This window comes from Oreochromis aureus, linkage group 10 (genome assembly GCF_013358895.1).
Source record: "Oreochromis aureus strain Israel breed Guangdong linkage group 10, ZZ_aureus, whole genome shotgun sequence".
Taxonomy (NCBI): Eukaryota; Metazoa; Chordata; class Actinopteri; order Cichliformes; family Cichlidae; genus Oreochromis; species Oreochromis aureus.
In genome coordinates this window covers 22,477,338-22,497,471 of record NC_052951.1, presented here as the reverse complement: position 1 = coordinate 22,497,471, position 20,134 = coordinate 22,477,338, and the positions used below count along the sequence as shown (strand labels likewise).

Sequence of the window (20,134 nt, the reverse complement as noted above, 5' to 3'; positions counted from 1 at the left end):
CTTTTAAAGAAACATGAGTGTAGTAAAGAAATTCAGCACATTAGCAAGTGGCATGACTGTTCCATCAGCCCTGGTGGTGATCCAATTTCTTGTTAAAAACAGGTCAGCGTGACTACATCTGAGCTTTTCTGGGAAGTGTACAGAAGTAAAACAAAGGAAAAAAAGCTCGTACTTCTTTTTATCCTCAGTATCTGTAGCTGTATGTTCACCAAATGAGAGAAATTTGGAGGTGAGAGCCAAGCCGTGTGGGCCAGACTTGAAATCCTTAAATGAAATTCTTGGATATACAGGAGAATAGAATTCAAGATTATAATTTTTATATCTCACATACAAGTTTGGCACCTTAAAATGATCAAGTATAACAGTGTGAGCATTTGTTATGTGGGAAGAGCCATCCATGATTTTTACTGGCTTAAATGTCCATTTCCCCTCCCAACTGTTACTGAGCTGGTATGAGTCATAGAATGCATTCAATTACCATGCCTGGAATTAATACTGATATACTAAATGATTTAAGCATAGAATATGTGTGTAATATGTGTGTTACAAATAAAATACACAATTTACATCATCTTTGTTTGTCATTGACTGGCACTTGGTATAGCTGGGAAAGCGTTTATGACTTTTTTTTCCACAGCATCATACAAGAATGAAATGGATTTCAAACTAAAAAAAAGTCCACTGCAACAGTCCACAGTAACAGGACATAGCTTTAAACAAAAAATCACTTTTGCACAGCACTGCATGCTTACATGCATGCAATCATTTCCTTTAACTCTAATAGATGAAGAAAGATACAACATTCATGCAAAACTTGAAGAGAAAACTCTCTATTTTCTGTCTCCTGGAAAATTGCCAAACTTTTCTCAAGTCTGTTTGCAGTGAAAAGCAGTTCAAATGCATGTCTCCACTACAAAGCCCTCTGAAGGACTATGCATTTTGATCTGCTTTTTCACATATGTTGGAAAGTGGATGTTTTTATCTTGTAAATAAAATGTAAGTGGGTGCATATGTACTGATTTAATGCTTCTGCATGCAAATGAACATTCGATAAATTGTTTAACGGTTCTTAATGAGGTTTAAAACATGCTGCTGTCTTTCACTCAAAGACAGCAGCAATAGATTGCCTGACATGATTACACTTTTTTATAGAGGTATGAGAACTTTCCTTTGTACTTGAGTACAAGTCCAAATCCCATTTACATTTTTCTTGATCCACTTCAAAGGGGGTTTTTACTTTGATGAGTCTTAAGGAGTTAAAGTTCTTAAAGTTAACTGTGATCATCTGAATCTGACTTTTCCTTTGGTCGGTATTGGAACATATTAATAATGTATCTCAAAGCATCATCTTTATTGCGTCTGAAGAATTTACATATATATTGGATCATCATTAGATTATCGTCACAGCATCCATCACGGCATTTGAAATTCATGAGGAAAAATTTACAAAGTTTCCTGCGAATCACATGACATCAATTAAGGAATATTAGCTTACTATTAACTTCATATCAAATATAAATTCACTTGTCGGTTTGATTCCGCTCCCCATTAAAGATAATGATGATGTGTCAAAGTTATACTCAACATTTATGAAAGGAAGTCTTGTTTGGTCATATTTCTTTTCAGAGGCTTTCAATGGAATAATTCCTTCTGTTGTGAAGAAGTGATCATTTACACTTATTTTTCTCAGCGGATGAAAGATGAAAGACAAAATTCAAAGTCTTAGTCGTAACCTTGACCAGCCAAGTTTAACACAGTGTGTTTTAGGTAACCACAGCTATCATTCATAGGTTTTACTCCATCTACATTGAATAAACACAAATTTCACAAACTTACTTGTGAAATCTAGGCAACAGAAGTAAGACAACAATTAAGTTTGATTTTAGTTGGGGCATGCCTTCATTAATAAGTGTTACATCCATCACACTCACATAAAGCACTGCTACATGTGGCAATGCAATCCTGCAATCCTACAATCTTCTATCAGCAGCATATTAAGCATATCAAGTATTATTGATAATCTGGTGAACTGTGATGTCTGTATTATATCCTATATTTTGTATTTTTTATATTCCCATGTAATGAAGACATGGTGCAGAGACAGTGCACCTGGCTGGTATTATCCATCAGCGGTGGTGCTGAATGCTGACAGGCTGTCACTATCTGTCACACTCTAAGCCTATTGGTTATCAGCAATCAATGCACATAAAGCTGTGAGTGCTCTCCATAGTGCTGAAACCACACACAGCCTTTTCTTTTTTTCTCATATTGTTCTTCAGAACGAGTTTGAAGTGGCTTTGCTGTATGTTTCCTTAGCGATAAGCATGGTTGACTCGATAATAGTCTGTTTTTTTTTTTTCTTCTTATGGATACGATGGGAAATGACAAGATATGACATGACAGGATAGATTTTTTACCAGTGCAGTGAGAATCACTGGTCAGGTACTGCATGAGTCATAAAATCTATGAAAGAAGTTTTAGTGGAAATGTGTACTGGAGGAAAACAACAATGCAATATTAATTTTACTAATTTTACTATGTTTGGGGTCTCTTGCAGGTTTTGTAAAAGCAAATCAGTCTGTGCTTTAGATTTCATTCAGCTTTGATCTTCATATGTCTGACACCTAAATGACACTTCAAAGACCATACAGATAGTGGCACGCATAATGCAACCAAATGCAAGTCTCTATTTTGACTCTTTCGCAAACTTTCTTCTTTCCCCTCACTCACCACCCAAGGTTTACTGTACCAGCCGTGTGACAAACTGTCAGCAAACATCAAATCCACTGTGTGATGCTGTGCGATGTCAACAACACCGAAAGCTTTACTTGACCACAATATGTCAACCATGACGGAGGGACATCAAATAGCACAGCGGCTGCCACATTCATCACATAAACCTGCACACAAAGACAACCGCACCAACCCTCCTCTCTTCCACCCACCACTGTCCTCTCACCTTAGTCGATGTTTTCCCTTTCTGCACGTCTGACACTGCAGTGTATGCGTGCATACGTAGCCACGCATACGCACATGCAAGTACACTGACAACAATGCTAGATTTCAACATGCCCCTGCCAGTTTCAGTATCATGCACGGTAACAAAATACTCACATCACCCCATGTGCGCTTTGTCAGTTCCTGCACATGACAGCAGCCATTGTGTGCTATTGTATGAATCTCCTCTCAAATGTCAGAAGGATTGTGGCTCTCCTACACTGAGTTGAGTACCCATGGGTGGAAGAAAAGGACCTTTAATCTCTGTTGCTTTGGAGACATGCAACAATTTCCCATTCAAAATCTAGAAACTGTATGATTGAGAAATTTCATTTCCTATATACAGTATTTTATTTTATTTGAAAATGTTTATTTCAATATTGTCTGCTCAAATATATTCTCTTAGCTGTTATCTGAAAGAATAAAAAAAATGGAAACACAGAATGCAGACATGAGAGTCCCTGCTGCTGTACAGAGGCCTGATTAAAATTGGATGCAAACTGCAAGGACAAAGGTTTACAACTCTCTTAGGAGTAACTGCTGAAGGACAGAGGGTTAATGTTACTAACAGACACTGTTAATCAAATCAGTAAAAGCTTAACTCACATCATTTGACATAATGGGGATGGTCTGCTCCACCTCTGACTTTTGAAATGAAAATAATTAGACTTGTGGCGCTTATTATCCGTTAGGTGGGAAAGACCAGTAGCAATACTCCCATATGTCCAATATCAATTAATGTTGGCATGCAGTAAAGAATGTTATTTTTCAGTTTTTTGGTGGATGATTAGATATCAAACATTTGAGTTATGTGAACTTGAACTAATTTGGTACATTAAAAAAAAAAATCCCGTTCTTGACAATTTTGCATCCTCTCTGAGGTGAAGCGTTTTCATCTGGCTACAGCTGACCTGTTCTGACACGGGGAGGAGTCTATCGAGGCATGAGGGGCTTGTTATTTCCCCAGCAGGCACCTCATTAGAGTCCATGTGACCTTTTACAATTGAACAGACCATTGGTCATGAAACGTTTTGAATACAGATATCCATTCCACTGACATTTTTACAAAAGAAAGGACATTTTGCCCCATTCTGAGAAAGTGCCTTCCGACCTGAGTGCTGGTTGAGGCTTGCACGGATCAGCTATGTTGCATCTCTAGGCAAGTTTTAGATGGCAAATTATACTGCAGGACTACGACACTCAATGTTTCTTTTCATAAAAAAAGAACCAGATTCTGCATGAATTACATATATTTTGCTATATAAAAGAATGAAATCATCTTCCAATATTTCCACCTCTGCTAGCATGTCCTGTCCCTGTCCTTGGTAGACCAGCTATTTTGCATCTTGCATCTCATTAGCAAAAAAGCCATTGAGGCAAAAATGACTCTGCAGGAGAGCCTCTGCAGGAGAGGTCTGTACCTTTCTGTAGCTGACCTTCACCTAAACCAAGTGCACAATTTGCATATCTTGGTCAAAGTTTTATTATCCATGTGCTATTCCTTGACGTATTCCATCTATTATCTATTGTAACCTTTTTTAATGATAGTTTGCAGTATGAATATTGAAGACTGCCCAATAAGGGTAAAACATTTATGAAAGGGAGACAACTGCTGCCTAATAACTGATAAAGGAATAAGTGATATATCATAATTTTTGGCCTAATATGATGTTGAATGTCCTGATCATCGATTTTTCAGCAGCGTGAGGGACATTTACACATTTACCTCTGTCCATAAACCAGCCTGCACTACTTCTTGAACTTTAGCTTCTCCACAGCTAAACTGCTGTTTATCTGCTATGATCTCATACACCATTACTCAGTTCACCTTGTGCTCAAAAAAGCTAATGGACTTACCCAGCCCAGTGATATAAAAGACTATAACAGCAATAAAATAGCTGTTTAATTTGCCCCCAGTCTAAGATCTCTGTGATATGGTGGGATGCACACATAATTGCAGGGATCGGGGACAGCCATCTAGATGGAAGAAAGATGCCCTTGGCTTAGTTGGTTGGTTGACAATAGTATCTTCATCGTTCTCTTATTATTTAAAGATTTTCTCCCTCGAGCATTAGCAATCATTTGATTCAGCAATAAATTAAAGTGCACTAAAGTTTTCTGATCACACACTTAACTTACTGGTTTGTTTCTGATGAAATCTTGGTTATCTAGGCTTAAGTACAAGTATTCGATTAAATACTACTCAAAGCACACATTTGCAGTTTGAGCTGAGTGATCTAGGACAAATTCTTCAAATTCTTACTTCACCGCTGCTCTAATGTTTCATGAAATTTGACTTAGTTGGTGATAGACAGACAAAGGAGCAAACAACAGTCATCAGATACCCCAAGTAAGGTCGTCAGTGCTTGTTAGGTTACAGCTAGTCCTAAGGCTCTTCATTAGAGTATAGTAATCATCAGCTAGTGGAACAATTAATGGGTGATATGAAGCGAACAACTCACATTCTGTATCAATATCTCTGGAAAGCAAAAGTATTTTGTAAAATTGGGCTTGAGTGTCAATTTGTGTTTATGCCAAGCCCGTTGCTGTGTCATTTCTTGCATTTATATGTAAATTTTCTGAATACTGTCACAGTGAAAAGTGCCTCTTTTTTTTTTTTTTAAGCAGAAACAGAACCAATATACTGTATGCCACCGTAGGATGAAAACAGATCAATATACCCAATGGTTTATTTTCAATTTCATGCTTTTCTGGTTCCATCAAAATGTGTCAGTGGGTGATAAATCCCAATCCTAACTACTGCAGTGTCAACAGGATTTGCTGACTGAATCCCGCTGTCATTCTCACATCATAAGCATACTCAGGATCCTTATTTATCCTACATGTGCTAATCAGGGTCAAGACTTATGCGTAAAGTGTGACAGACAGGGAAAGTCTTCTGGGTTCATTTTCATTCAAGGAGGCATGTTGATGACACAAGTAAGCGTGATGTGTGAAAAGGACTGTTTTTAATGGGTTGCTGTGTGTAAGAAAATGTTGTACTATTAACTATAATCATATGCATTTACATAGCCAACAAAACATGCCAACATATGGTACAGTTCACACCTACATATATTATTTGATATACTAGAAAGATTATTATTGAGTGCCTGTTAGTGTAAAAGACACATTTAAATGCAAGCAAGCTGATTCATTGCTTTCTGTTGCCTCAAATATGCATGTTTTAGGCAAAGAAGCACAACTAAGTTATTCACACCCCTGAGACATAAACAGACTTCAAAAGAGAATTATGATTTGCTTGGCCATTTCTAACAGAGCCAAAAAAAGAAAAGACGACAGTTGCTCTTTGCAGATCAACAATGTATTTCCTTCAGCATATTTCCATATAGAGATGTGGACTGCATTAAAAGTTTGCAGCACTTTGAATGACCCTTTAATTATTCTTCCCGCGTTGTAAAAAGAGACCAAATTTTGGAGAATATGGCAAGCCAGTAGATGATGTTATTTAAAGTTAATCAACAAAGCCATTCGCATGTCTCTCTCCTGCCTGATTTCTGACTGCAGAGGAGTACTCAGTTGACTAAAGCAACCCTGCCTTTCTGATGGCATGGATGAAAATGGGCCTTGACCCAAGGCCAAGCATTATGATGATTAGCCTGACAAGTTAAATTCTTTCCTAGAGGTCCCTAATACAACCTCAATTAAACTGTCTCAGTCGTCGGACAACCAGAGGCAGGCCGGACGCACAGATCTATGGTTTATTACAGCTCATCATCATGTGTGTGGAATCATGGTTATTTTCATCTTTGGACATTTTAATTTCACACACTTTTAGTTCTCGCTGTTAAAATCCAGACTTTGATTCATGAGAAATCTAACGCATCAATGGAGAATCTTCATTAGAAATGCAACTTTCTGCTGCTTTTCATTTTGAATGGTGGTTCATTCCAAAGAATGGTTAAAAATGATCACAAAATAAAAATAACAGTGTTATATTTGGGGGGGAGGAGATATTTAATTTCCGCTGTTGCAAGAGTCAATCCTTTGTAAAATGCATAGTATATGGAAATCATCCAACTTTTTTTTGTTGAGGAAATTAAACATTGCCTCATCTATATCCATCTTTTCATGTACCTACAATGAAGTTATTGTAGTTTTATTAACCATTATGGCTCAATTTACATTATGCCACAGATTTATAGAGAAAAAAGTTTTTAGAGAAATATTCTCTTTATTTAGTAGTAACAACAGCAGCCAACTCACTCTCAAGATGCTATTTTTAATACAAAAGGAGAGCAGGAAAGGTGAAAAGAGTTCAAGCATTATTCAAAACGGAACACACCAAAAGAGCACCGGGACAAAAATAACTGCAGGACAGGAGAGGTGGTGAATCCTAAATCAGCAGTACAGCATAATTAATGTAAAATTTCTTCTCAGGGGGCTCAGTAAGGCACCAGAGTAGTAACTTCATGAATGAACAGATATCTTAAGAGAAACTGTGACATGTTTTTCATCAGAGCTTACCCAATACTGCCACCTTTTTACTTTTTCTAAATACAGTAGCAGAACTACTCATTAACACTGCCATATACTAGGGAAAGGCTAACACATCAAGAGATACCATTAAATCTTTACGCCTAGTACTGTTTGATAAAAAAAAAAAAAAACACACACACACATTTTGCCTCATCATTTGTAATTATGTAATTTTTGTTCTTTCTATTTTTATGTCAGCACTTGTGAATTCCTGATTCATTCTCTGATATTTAATTATCATTCTGATGTTGCTGCTGATGATTGTTAAGCACAATGTGATGAATTAATGATACAGGAGATATAAATAGCTGCAGCCATGCACTGTCGGTCTGAAGGAAAAAAAGAGCCTTGCACGCCACTCAGTGTCACTACATTTTCCATTCTTGGTAGCGCAACCTGAAGCTGAAGAAAGAATTAAGTATTTTTCCTTATTAACTAGCTATTGCTAGTCGATTGCTATTTAATAACAATGCCAATCTACTTAAATGTATTTTTAAAATTTTTTAAAAAAAAAATATAGGTACAACTGTAAAAATGTGTAGGTCTATTTCCGTCTGCTATAATACAGATTTTTCTGGTGTTATTTTATGGTGGCATCAAGCACAGTCCACCAAATTCACCCAAATAATAGATGTGGTGAATGCAAGAGTCGCAGTCAAGAGATGAAGTGATCAGTTAGCCAGGAAAAGAACCAGTTTCTAGCATGCTTGGCCCAAATTGCCGACTGTCCGGTCAGCCTCACATATGTTCTCTTGGTGGCGCTGTCACTTGGTGTTCGCCAGCGTTGCCAACTTAGCGACTTTGTCGCTATATTTAGCGAGTTTTCAGACCCCCTTAGCGACTTTTTTTCTAAAAAGCGACTAGCGACAAATCTGGCGACTTTTTCTGGTGTTATTGGAGATTTATTTATGACGACTTTTTGACGTGAAAGTGGGTATCGCTTTTACTCTCAACAAGCAGCGGGTGCTGCCGTGGGCACCTCGCCCGTACCAAAGCGCTCACAGGCAGAGGATAGTCCTCCCCCAGCTGCTATCAGAGCAGACGATGTTCACACCTATGCGTCCGAACTGCAAATGAATCGCGCATGAGCGAAGCCGCTGCTCCCGCACTGACTGTAACGCAGTCAGTTCTTCTTTTACTGTTATGCTGTTTTGTGGATCACGAGGTTTAAAACTACTTATAAACACACACACACACACACACACACACAAAGTAACTCCACCAGAGTGCCTATTTCGGGTCTTTTTTGCCGGTCCAAGCCCGGATAAAGGAGCAGGGTTGGAATTCTGACTTTAAAAAAAACAATAATTGCTAAAATAAATTTAATTTGTAGTTCTAAATAAATTCTAAATGCATTTAGGACGTTTTTTACTCACTTTATGTCTCTTCCACAATGTTATTTCTCTCTCCAACAACGTAGGTTACAATTATATTAGCATGACCAATTATGCAAATTAGGCGATGATGTCATTTAGCGACTTCTGGCGACTTTTAGGACAGCCAATAGCGATTTTCCTTACTGAGGAGTTGGCAACACTGGTGTTCGCTCGCTATGCGGTATAGTATCACTTCCTGTTCCTGCTCAAACACAGTGGTGTTTCTGAGTAGCTTTTCTGCTTAGCAATTTAATTTAAATCTTTTGATACATCCCTTTTTCATAGTATAATCTTAACGTGCTTCATCTGAATCACCCTTTCTGTGTGCTCACTGCCTAATTTATAGCCAAAGTATTCACTCACTGTCTCTGTACTGTTTCGCTAGCTTAGCTCGTAGCCGACTCGTTAGCACCATGGCTACTTCACCTGTCCCTCCTGCACTTTCCTGCTCATTGTGTCAGATGTTTAGCTACTCCTCGGCCTCCTTTAGCAGTAATGATGCCTGTAACAAATGTAGCATATTTGCAGCTCTGGAGGCCAGGATTACTGAATTGGAGACTCGGCCGCACCCTTCATTCACCCGTAGCTAGCCAGGCCCCTGTAGCTGGTGCAGCCGAAGATAGCGTAGGCCCGCTAGCTGTTCCCCAGCAGACCCCAAGCAGCTGGGGAAAGAGGGCGGCTGGGTGACGGTGAGGAGGAAGCATAGTCTTAAACTGAAGCCCCAGGTACACCACCAACCTGTTCATGTGTCTAACTGTTTTTCCCCACTCGGCGACACACCGCCGCCGGGGGTCAACTCTGGTAATTGGCGATTCTGTTCTCAGACATGTGAAGCTAGAGACACCGGCAACCATAGTCAATTGCCTTCCAGGGGCCAGAGCAGGCGACATTGAAGGAAATTTAAAACTGCTGGCTAAGGGTAAACGTAAATACAGTAAGATCATAATTCACGTCGGCAGTAATGACACCCGTTACGCCAATCGGAGGTCAATAAAATCAATATTGAATCGGTGTGTAACTTTGCCAAAACAATGTCGGACTCTGTAGTTTTCTCTGGTCCCTCCCCAATCAGACCAGGAGTGACATGTTTAGCCGCATGTTCTCCTTAAATTGCTGGCTGTCTGAGTGGTGTCCCAGAAATGATGTGGGCTTCATAGATAATTGGCAAACCTTCTGGAGGAAACCTGGTCTTGTTAGGGAGGCGGCATCCATCCCACTTTGGATGGAGCAGCTCTCATTTCTAGAAATATGGACCAATTTATTAAACTCCCAAAATATGACTATCCAGAGTTGGGACCAGGAAGCAGAGTTGCAGTCTTACATGCCTCTCTGCAGCTTCTCTCCTCCTGCTACCCCCAAAAACCCATCTCCATTGAGACTATGTCAGCTCCCAAACAGACAAAAACAAACTAAAACCAGCAATAAACAACTTAAACATAAAAATCACAAAGAAAGAACAATACAGTATCCACATCTGAACCAAAGAGTAAAACAGTGAAATGTGGATTATTAAATATTAGGTCTCTCTCTCCAAGTCTCTGTTAGTACATGACTTAATAATTGATCAACAAATCGATTTACTCTGCCTTACAGAAACCTGGTTGCAGCAGGATGATTATGTTAGTTTAAATGAATCAACACCCCGAGTCATTCTAACTACCAGAAACCTCGAAGCACAGGCCGAGGGGCGGTGTGGCAGCAATTTTTCACACCAGCCTATTAATTAACGAAAGACCAAGACAGACTTTTAATTCATTTGAAAGCCTGATGCTTAACCTTGTCCACCCCAGCTGTAAAACTCAGAAACCAGTCTTACTTGTTATCATCTATCGTCCACCTGGGCCTTACACAGAGTTTCTCTCTGATTTCTCAGACTTTTTATCTGATTTAGTGCTCAGCTCAGATAAAATAATTATTGTGGGTGATTTTAACATCCATGTAGATGCTAAAAATGACAGCCTCAACATCGCATTTAATCTGTTATTAGACTCAATTGGCTTCTCTCAAAATGTAAAAGAACCCACCCACCACTTTAATCACACTCTAGATCTTGTTTTAACATATGGCATAGAAACTGAACATTTAACAGTGTTTCCTGAAAACCCTCTGCTGTCTGATCATTTCCTGATAACATTTACATTTACAATAATTGATTACACAGTAATGGAGAGTAGACTTTATCAAAGTAGATGTCTTTCTGAAAGTGCTGTAACTAAGTTTAAGAATATAATCCACCCGCTGTTATCATCTTCAATGCCCTGTACCAACATAGAGCAGAGCAGCTATCTGAACGCTACTCCAACAGAGGTCGATTATCTTGTTAATAATTTTACCTTCTCACTACGTACAACTCTGGATACTGTAGCTCCTGTGAAAACTAAGGCCTCAAATCCAAAGTATCTGACTCCGTGGTATAATTCTCAAACACGTAGCCTAAAGCAGATAACCCGTAAGCTGGAGAGGAAATGGCGTGTCACAGATTTAGAGGATCATCATTTAGCCTGGAGAAATAGTTTGCTGCTTTATAAGAAAGCCCTCCATAAAAAGCCAGAACATCTTACTATTCGTCACTGATTGAAGAAAATAAGAACAACCCCAGGTTTCTCTTCAGCACTGTAGCCAGGCTGACAAAAGTCAGAGCTCTACTGAGCCAACAATCCCTTTAACGTTAACTAGTTATGACTTCATGAACTTCTTCACAAATAAAATTTTTATCATTAGAGAAAAATTACCAATAATCATCCCACAGATGTAATATTATCTACAGCTACTTTTAGTACCATCGATGTTAAGTTAGACTCTTTTTCTCCAATTGATCTTTCTGAGTTAACTTCAATAATTACTTCCTCCAAACCATCAACGTGTCTTTTAGACCCCATTCCTACAAAACTGCTCAAAGAAGTCCTGCCATTAATTAATTCTTCGATCTTAAGTATGATCAACCTATCTCTAATAAGCGGCTATGTACCACAGGCCTTCAAGGTGGCTGTAGTTAAACCTTTACTCAAAAAGCCATCTCTAGACCCAGCTGTCTTAGCTAATTACAGGCCAATCTCCAACCTTCCTTTTATATCAAAAATCCTTGAAAGAGTAGTTGTCAAACAGCTAACAGATCATCTGCAGAGGAGTGGCTTATTTGAAGAGTTTCAGTCAGGTTTCAGAGCTCATCACAGCACAGAAACAGCTTTAGTGAAGGTTACAAATGATCTTCTTATGGCCTTTGACAGTGGACTCATCTCTGTGCTTGTCCTGCTAGACCTCAGTGCTGCGTTCGATACTGTTGACCATAATATCCTATTAGAGCGATTAGAACATGCTGTAGGTATTACAGGTACTGCGCTGCAGTGGTTTGTATCATATCTATCTAATAGACTCCAATTTGTACATGTAAATGGAGAGTCCTCTTCACACACTAAGGTCAATTATGGTGTTCCACAGGGTTCAGTGCTAGGACCAATTCTATTTACATTATACATGCTTCCCCAGGCAGCATCATTAGAAGACATAGCATAAATTTTCACTGCTATGCAGATGACACGCAGCTCTATCTATCCATGAAGCCAGGTAACACACACCAATTAGTTAAACTGCAGGAATGTCTTAAAGACATAAAGACCTGGATGGCCGCTAACTTTCTGCTTCTTAATTCAGATAAAACTGAGGTTATTGTACTCGGCCCTGAAAATCTTAGAAATATGGTATCTAACCAGATTCTTACTCTGGATGGCATTACCTTGGCCTCCAGTAACACTGTGAGGAACCTTGAGTCATTTTTGACCAGGACATGTCCTTTAACGCACATATTAAACAAATATGTAAGACTGCTTTCTTCCATTTGCGCAACATCTCTAAAATTAGAAATATCCTGTCTCAGAGTGATGCTGAAAAACTAGTTCATGCATTTATTACTTCCAGGCTGGACTACTGTAATTCACTATTATCAGGATGTCCTAAAACTCGCTGAAAAGTCTTCAGTTAATCCAAAATGCTGCAGCAAGAGTACTGACAGGGACTAGAAAGAGAGAACATATTTCTCCTGTTTTGGCTTCCTTCATTGGCTTCCTGTTAAATCCAGAATTGAATTCAAAATCCTGCTCCTCACATACAAGGTCTTAAATAATCAGACCCCATCTTATCTTAATGACCTTGTGGTACCATATCACCCTATTAGAACACTTCGCTCTCGCTCTGCAGGCCTACTTGTTGTTCCTAGAGTATTTAAAAGTAGAATGGGAGGCAGAGCCTTCAGTTTTCAGGCCCCTCTTCTGTGGAACCAGCTTCCAGTTTGGATTCGGGAGACAGACACTATCTCTACTTTCAAGATTAGGCTTAAAACTTTCCTTTTTGCTAAAGCATATAGTTAGGGCTGGACCAGGTGACCCTGAATCCTCCCTTAGTTATGCTGCAATAGACGTGAGGCTGCCGGGATTCCCATGATGCATTGAGTTTTTCCTTTCCAGTCACATTTCTCACTCACTATGTGTTAATAGACCTCTCTGCATCGAATCATATCTGTTATTAATCTCTGTCTCTCTTCCACAGCATGTCTTTCATCCTGTTTTCCTTCTTCACCCCAACTGGTCGCAGCAGATGGCCGCCCCTCCCTGAGCCTGGTTCTGCCGGAGGTTTCTTCCTGTTAAAAGGGAGTTTTTCCTTCCCACTGTCGCCAAAGTGCTTGCTCATAGGGGGTCATATGATATGATTGTTGGGGTTTTCTCTGTATTTATTATTGTGCGATCTATTGTACAATATAAAGCGCCTTGAGGCGACTTTTGTTGTGATTTGGCGCTATATAAATAAAATTGAATTGAATTGAATTGAATATGTTCAATTACCAGTAAAACATGCTCACAGGCACACAGTGATCCCCCTGTGAGTGAAGACACAAAACATAGTGGCAAATGATGTCAGTAATTTTTTTTTTCTTTGAAAAATTGATTTTTGCTTGTGTATGCTGTTAATTATTGTTCCTGGAGATAGTATTGGAAATGACAGGTCACACTGTTTTCTCATTCATTTTGTTTGTTTTTTTTTTTTACATTTATCTTCACATTGCTCTGAAATAATGACATTATTATAATGCTTATATAATGATATGTGGAAGATATTTACTGACTGTGGAAGATTAAGTTTTTAAACACAAATACAGTGGTTATGTTTAAATGCTGGAGTAGTTTTGCACCGCTCAGTGTTATGGTGTTGTAACCCCTAAATGTACGAGCTGAAAGGAAAATCATTAGGACCCAATTTGTCTGCTCTGCACCACTGCACTGCAAACAATACTGTAAAGTAATAAGCAAACGTACATGTGCCTTTACTTGATTGTAAGACTTTTTTATTACTTTACTTTGCATATCTTTGGCTTTCACTTTTATTTCTTTTTTTTTTTTTCACAATCCAACTTCTGTTCGGTGTATTACATCCTCTGTGAATAATATCACCATGTCAGCATAATGTAATTATTCATATCTAAAGACTGATGGGAAGGTTTTGGTTTTACCTATCATGCTGCAGTGACTTATCTCATTTCCTCAATGTGTGCTGAACCACTGTAAGGAGGAAATCAGGATATGGTGTTTTGCATTGTAATATCTTTTCAGGCCAATTGGTATTCTGCCTGAGCCAGCTTCCACTTTCTCACTCGTTTACATTCTGACCTGTCAATAATGCACAAAGGAACACCAATGTATGCGTACGGAGACACAGATCACTTCCCCTCAATTGCAGTTTAACACACTATAATATTTTAATGATTTATGATGATGATATTACTCACTCTACTGCCTCCTCCCTTCTACTACATCATCATCTAAACACCTGGTAACCCTACAATTATGAAGCCTCTCTAAATGGGATTTGCTCACCTTGACCCTGGAGGCTTCAGTTGGTAATTAATCTCTCAGCCTGTTAACATCCATTCAGAGTTTAAATGAGGATAATCGTACATGTAGAGGGGCTGTCCGGCTTTTTACGAAACAGCTATGAATCTATGTTTCTCAAACACATTTTTAAAAGTTTAGTTGGTATCGTTATCAATCCAAGGCTGATTTTAAAACTTTTATTGAAAACAATTACTCACAAATTAAATATGAAATGTGATGAAATATGAAATAAATATGTTGTGATGAAAAATATACATTTCAAATGAGTTCAGACTCTTTCACATATGGTTTACTTTTCTATCCACGTTAAGTTACAAAGCAGGTTTGGTGCCTGCTGAGGCCCATGGTGCATAGAACTCGCCAATTTTCTGACTCAGTAACTGAAGTGTTCCAAACCTCCTCTGGCATTAACATCAGCACACAAAAATGTGCACCAGGAGCTTTATGGCATGAGTTCCCATGGGCGAGCAGCTCTTATAGGTGTAATGTCTAAGTGGCCGAGTAGTTTTGTTCATGTTCCCACAATCCCCCTTAGAATAAAACAGCCCAAAACGTGAGAAAGACTATAACCAGACACAACTGTTGTACTGTATAATGGGTTCAAAGCTGTGTCTCTGCCTGAGATGATCATATAAGAAAATCCTCTTCAGTTAATGTCAGCCAGGCCCACGAGCATAAAAACCTTTGGATACCCAATGCTTAGAAAAGTCTAAGCTTTCAGCTATAAATATATGGATGATGTTATATATATATATATAAGTCAGATTTAAATTTCCCTATTAAAACAAGTACACAGAGCTGTCCTGTTTTGCAGAAAATATAGTAGATATGGTAAACATACTGCCTGCCAAATAAACAACAAATGAAGTTGTTTTCATTTTAACATCAAATAAAGACAGCAGGGGCAAAGTGAAATGGAATCAAGCCGTCAAACTCTTTATGCTGTACAATGAACCAAAAGTAATAAAGCAGAGCCCGTGGGGCTGTATCCATACATTTATTCATCTCTGAAACCACAAAAGTGTAAGCCTGAAAAAGTGGACGCACAAACAAAGATCAAAGGAGCATCTCCAAGCCACAGAGAGAACTGGCAATTAGCACGCAAGCTCAACCACTACAAACACATGCTTATTTTTTAAGAAGCAAAATTATATATAGTACATGCTCATATGTGCATGTTGTGTAATACCTCATGCACAAGCTCTAGTTCACATTTTACACTTTACAAGCTGTGCTCAAAGAGACAAACAGGTCATCCAAAAGAAAACTGAAGGTCAATTAATTTATATACACATAATGTCAGCTTTTGAACAATTGCCCACATTAACTGGCTGCACTAAGGCAGATGCAGGGATTGCTGTAGAGACTGAAAAGCTTTGATTCCTGCCTCTTGCGGCCAGCACTACTGGAGTCAAGCTTCCAGATGTCAGCCACTTGATTAATCCTCTTGTGGGCTAACTCCCTCCCATTTCACTGTGTATAGTGAGTGTGTTTGTGTGTATGCATGCTGCTTCTTTCAAAACCACCCAGCCAATATGCAGCAAAAACTAACAACAAGTCATCCAACCAGCAGTAGAACATTAACAACTGTATGATGGAAAACAGTGATGTAGTTTTTGTTTTCTTGACTGAGTAAAAACAGCGTCAGACAGGCAAACGTTGAGCAGTTAATGCTGACAATATATCCCCTTTACTTCCTGTTTTTCCTCCCTATTTTTTGTTTGTTTTGTTTTGTGTGTGTGTGTGTTTTTCATAATTTCATCAATATTGTTTTTTAAAGGAGATAAATACTAAGTAAAGTCGGCTGAAAACTGTATATATGGAACTTGAAATTATGCTTTTTTCCTTCTATAACTAATCCACTAATAGGGTTTAAGAACTGTCTGGAAGGACACACTGTGCATCATAAATTGAGTTTCATGATCTATTCAATAAATACTCATGTTTTTCAAAGTGGATTTTGGCACAGTGGTTAGGACTGTTGCCTCATAACAACAAGCTCTCGAGTTCAGTTTTACTATCAGAGCCGGGTCTTTCTGTGTGGAGTGTTCTCTCCGGGTACTCTAGCTTCCTCCCACAGTCCAAAGACATGCAGTTATTGGCGTTAGGTTAACTGGTGATGCCAAATTGCTCATAAACTGTGAATGTGAGTGCGAATGGTTGTCTGTCTCTATGTGTTAGACAAACTGGCGACCTGTCCAGGGTGTACCCTGCCTCTCGTCCTAAGAGAGCTGGCATAGGCCGGAGCTTATCCCAGCTAACATAGGGCGATAGGCAGAGTATATCCTGGACAGGTCACCGATGTGTTGCAGGGCTAACACATAGAGACAGACAACCATTCAGACTGACATTTACACCTAAGAGCAGTTTAGAATCACCAATTAACCTAACGCCAATAACTGCATGTCTTTGGACTGTGAAAGAAAGTTCTTGTACCCAGAGAGAACATGTAAACTTTACCTATGACTCATTCAAGCATGAAAAGGGGACCAGAATCAAGGGATGAAGCAGTGTTCTGTTTTTACATAACAGACAACTTAGCAAAGTACTAATTTTAAATTGTATCTTCAGGTGGCTACCTAACCACTATCGTTATGCAAAAGAAAAGATTTATTTCCATTTCTCTTTCCGCTGAATCTATGAAAGTGCCAAAGTTAACATGGTTTGAGAAGCATAAAACAGTTTTTTTCAAGGTGATTCACAAAGAGGTTTTACCTGAGAATGTGGCAGAATTTGGGATGGCATGTGTCCTTAAAAAGCTGAGAACTAAAAACTAGCATAGACAGAGTATAAAAGTCATATTGTTAAAAATGGGAATAAAATACAGCAAAGATACGATAGGCTCTTCAACTGTTCACCCAAGACTCACCAGAAAGGGTCTCAGTGGAAGGGTGGCTGTCCAAAGCCATTTTTAAGGAAGGGAAACAGGGAGAAAAGGCTGAGCTATGTCACATTAGACAAGAACTGAACTGATAATAACTGGCAACAGAATCCAAATTAAAAGGTTTTGGTTCAAATCATGCCAAATATGCGCAGATATTGAAGTCAGAAGAGAGGTACAACAGTAACTGTCTACCATCTGTAAAACATGGTGAAGGCAGCATCATGGTTTGAGCCTGAACTTCAAGCTTTGCTGTTGGAGAGCTTGTCAAAACTGATGGAATTATGATTGGAAAAAAAATGTTTCATTAATCCACTACACCGATTTCCAATTTTCATAGCAAAACATAAAGCAATCTGAGATGGCTCAGTTACACCGCACAGTATTGATATTGAATATTCTGACTTAACTTAATGAGTCACACATACCAAGATTTTCATAAGAGGTCAGCTGTGATGCTTATGTTTCAGTGACAGGATTTTATGTAAAGAAAATGCAGAATAATGTAGAGATTCACGAAAAGTTGTGTCACAAGTGAAGACTGAGGAGAGTGTGTGTGTGTGTGTGTGTGTGTGTGTGTGTGTGTGTGTGTGTGTGTGTGTGTGTGTGTGTGTGTGTGTGTGTGTGTGAGAGAGAGAGAGACTGCTGGAGTGAAAACAGGGTATCAATGGGCAGAGCAGAGGGTGAATGCAATGGGAAGGTTTGATTAAATTCCAGTGTCTAGCTTGTGTGGTTAAATTAGTGCACGTGTGTGTGTCTGTGTGTTTGATGGCATGCAGTAAAGATGGAGTGAGGCCATAAACCAGATGGCTGTGACTGTTGGAGGGTTTTAATATATTTGGAGGACCTGGGAAGACAACAGGCAGTTTAGAAAGGCAGTAATAAAAGGGCAGCACGATATTAGAGAAAAAAAACTGGAAAGTTAGAGTGACTGAGGGTGAGCCAAGGCTGAACATTTTCACTTGTATCAGTATTAGTATTAGCAGAAGTTCATGCAGTAAATGGGAATGTGCAGGGAAACATCTCACACTAGGCATTATGTGATATTTATAATCTACTGATGAAAAACAACCTGAAATGTAAATAGCAAAAGGTAATTAAAATAAACACAAACTGAGTAACTAAGCATTTTATACAGGTGCTTCTGGCCCTGATTTGCTTAATGTATCTAGGTCATTGCATGAGGCTGCATTTGTTTATATAAATCACAGTGCATGACTTTAAAAATCTGAATAAATGTATGCAAAGAGAAATTTTTAAAAAAAAGAAGAGGAAGAAGTGCATTTTGGTCAGTTTTAATTGTGGTAATCATGACTACTTTTACTAACTAATGTGGAAGTAGGCTAGAGTGCAGTTAGAACTTTGCTAATTCAAATGACACAAGTTCAAATTGAGGTCAGGTTTCTTTTTTTCTGCTCTCTTCCTATGTTTAAACCGCAGCAGTGGAGGAAAACCATAAAAACATTTCCTCCAGGGACTGATACAGAATCACAGTCCTATTAATCATAAATAATGTAACAGTAATATAGTAGCATTTCTTATGGGTAGGAAAATAGCCCATAGAAAGTCCCCAGGAGATTTGGTGAGGTTTGGGCATTGGCAAAAAATGCAGCTGAAGTATATGAGGAGTATAGGATTAGGCTCATTTGGGAGTGTATGTGTGTGTGGTTAAACTGATGGAAAGCTTGTTTAAGGTAGGGCGAGAAAAAAAGAGACATCAGGAGAGACAGAGGGAGAGGTAGGGGAGCTGAAAGGCAGACATCCTTGGCACAATGGGGCTGAGTGTTCTGGCAGGGCTGTAGGACAGAGCAATACACCTGCTCTCATCCATTTCTTTTGGATCTACAAGCAACGGCACACTAGCATCTCTCAAACCCAGCACGTATTTACTAATCATGTACATATCAACATAAACACACACACACACACGCGTTGGCTGCTGCATTTACTTAAGGCTGAAAACAGAGCAAGGGGTATCTTAGCTACACTGAAACAGAAATGAACTTGCCTAAAAGCAACAAAATGTTTTAAGCTTAGATGGTCATTAAAAACTAATTCATATCAGTATCAAACAAAAAGTCTTTTTCCTGTCCTGTCAGTGATTAATTTTAGATATGTATGCACTGTTCTTTCCTTCCCAGTAAGTGTAATTAACTTCTGTCAATACTGCATGTATAATGAATGATCTGTGAATGTGCAATTTCTTCATAGACTGTGTGCAGCTCTGCTGTGAGAAAACCAGCCGACAGAAGATCGTTGTTATTTCGTGATTTAAAAATCGGATATATCAGCCAATATTTTTGTTATTTCAGACGCATAAAACATTTGTTTTTCCAAACTAATTTTTCTCTGACAATTTGTTAGTTTATTTATGATTCCTTACTAAGGTAATTATGTAGTTTAAAAAAATAAAACTTGTTTTATTGTCTTCACAGATCAGCCAGACTTTTCTGTTTATGTTGTATTGCCAAAAGTGAAGTTGCAGAGTGAACTCTGTT

General features: G+C 38.7%; 1 long non-coding RNA gene across 2 annotated transcripts in view; it reads right to left on the bottom strand.

Annotated features, from left to right (window-relative positions):
- The window catches only part of LOC120442393, a 143,073-nt gene that overhangs the window by 79,893 nt on the left and 43,046 nt on the right, over positions 1-20,134 (bottom strand). The gene's annotated exons all lie outside the window — the stretch shown is intronic.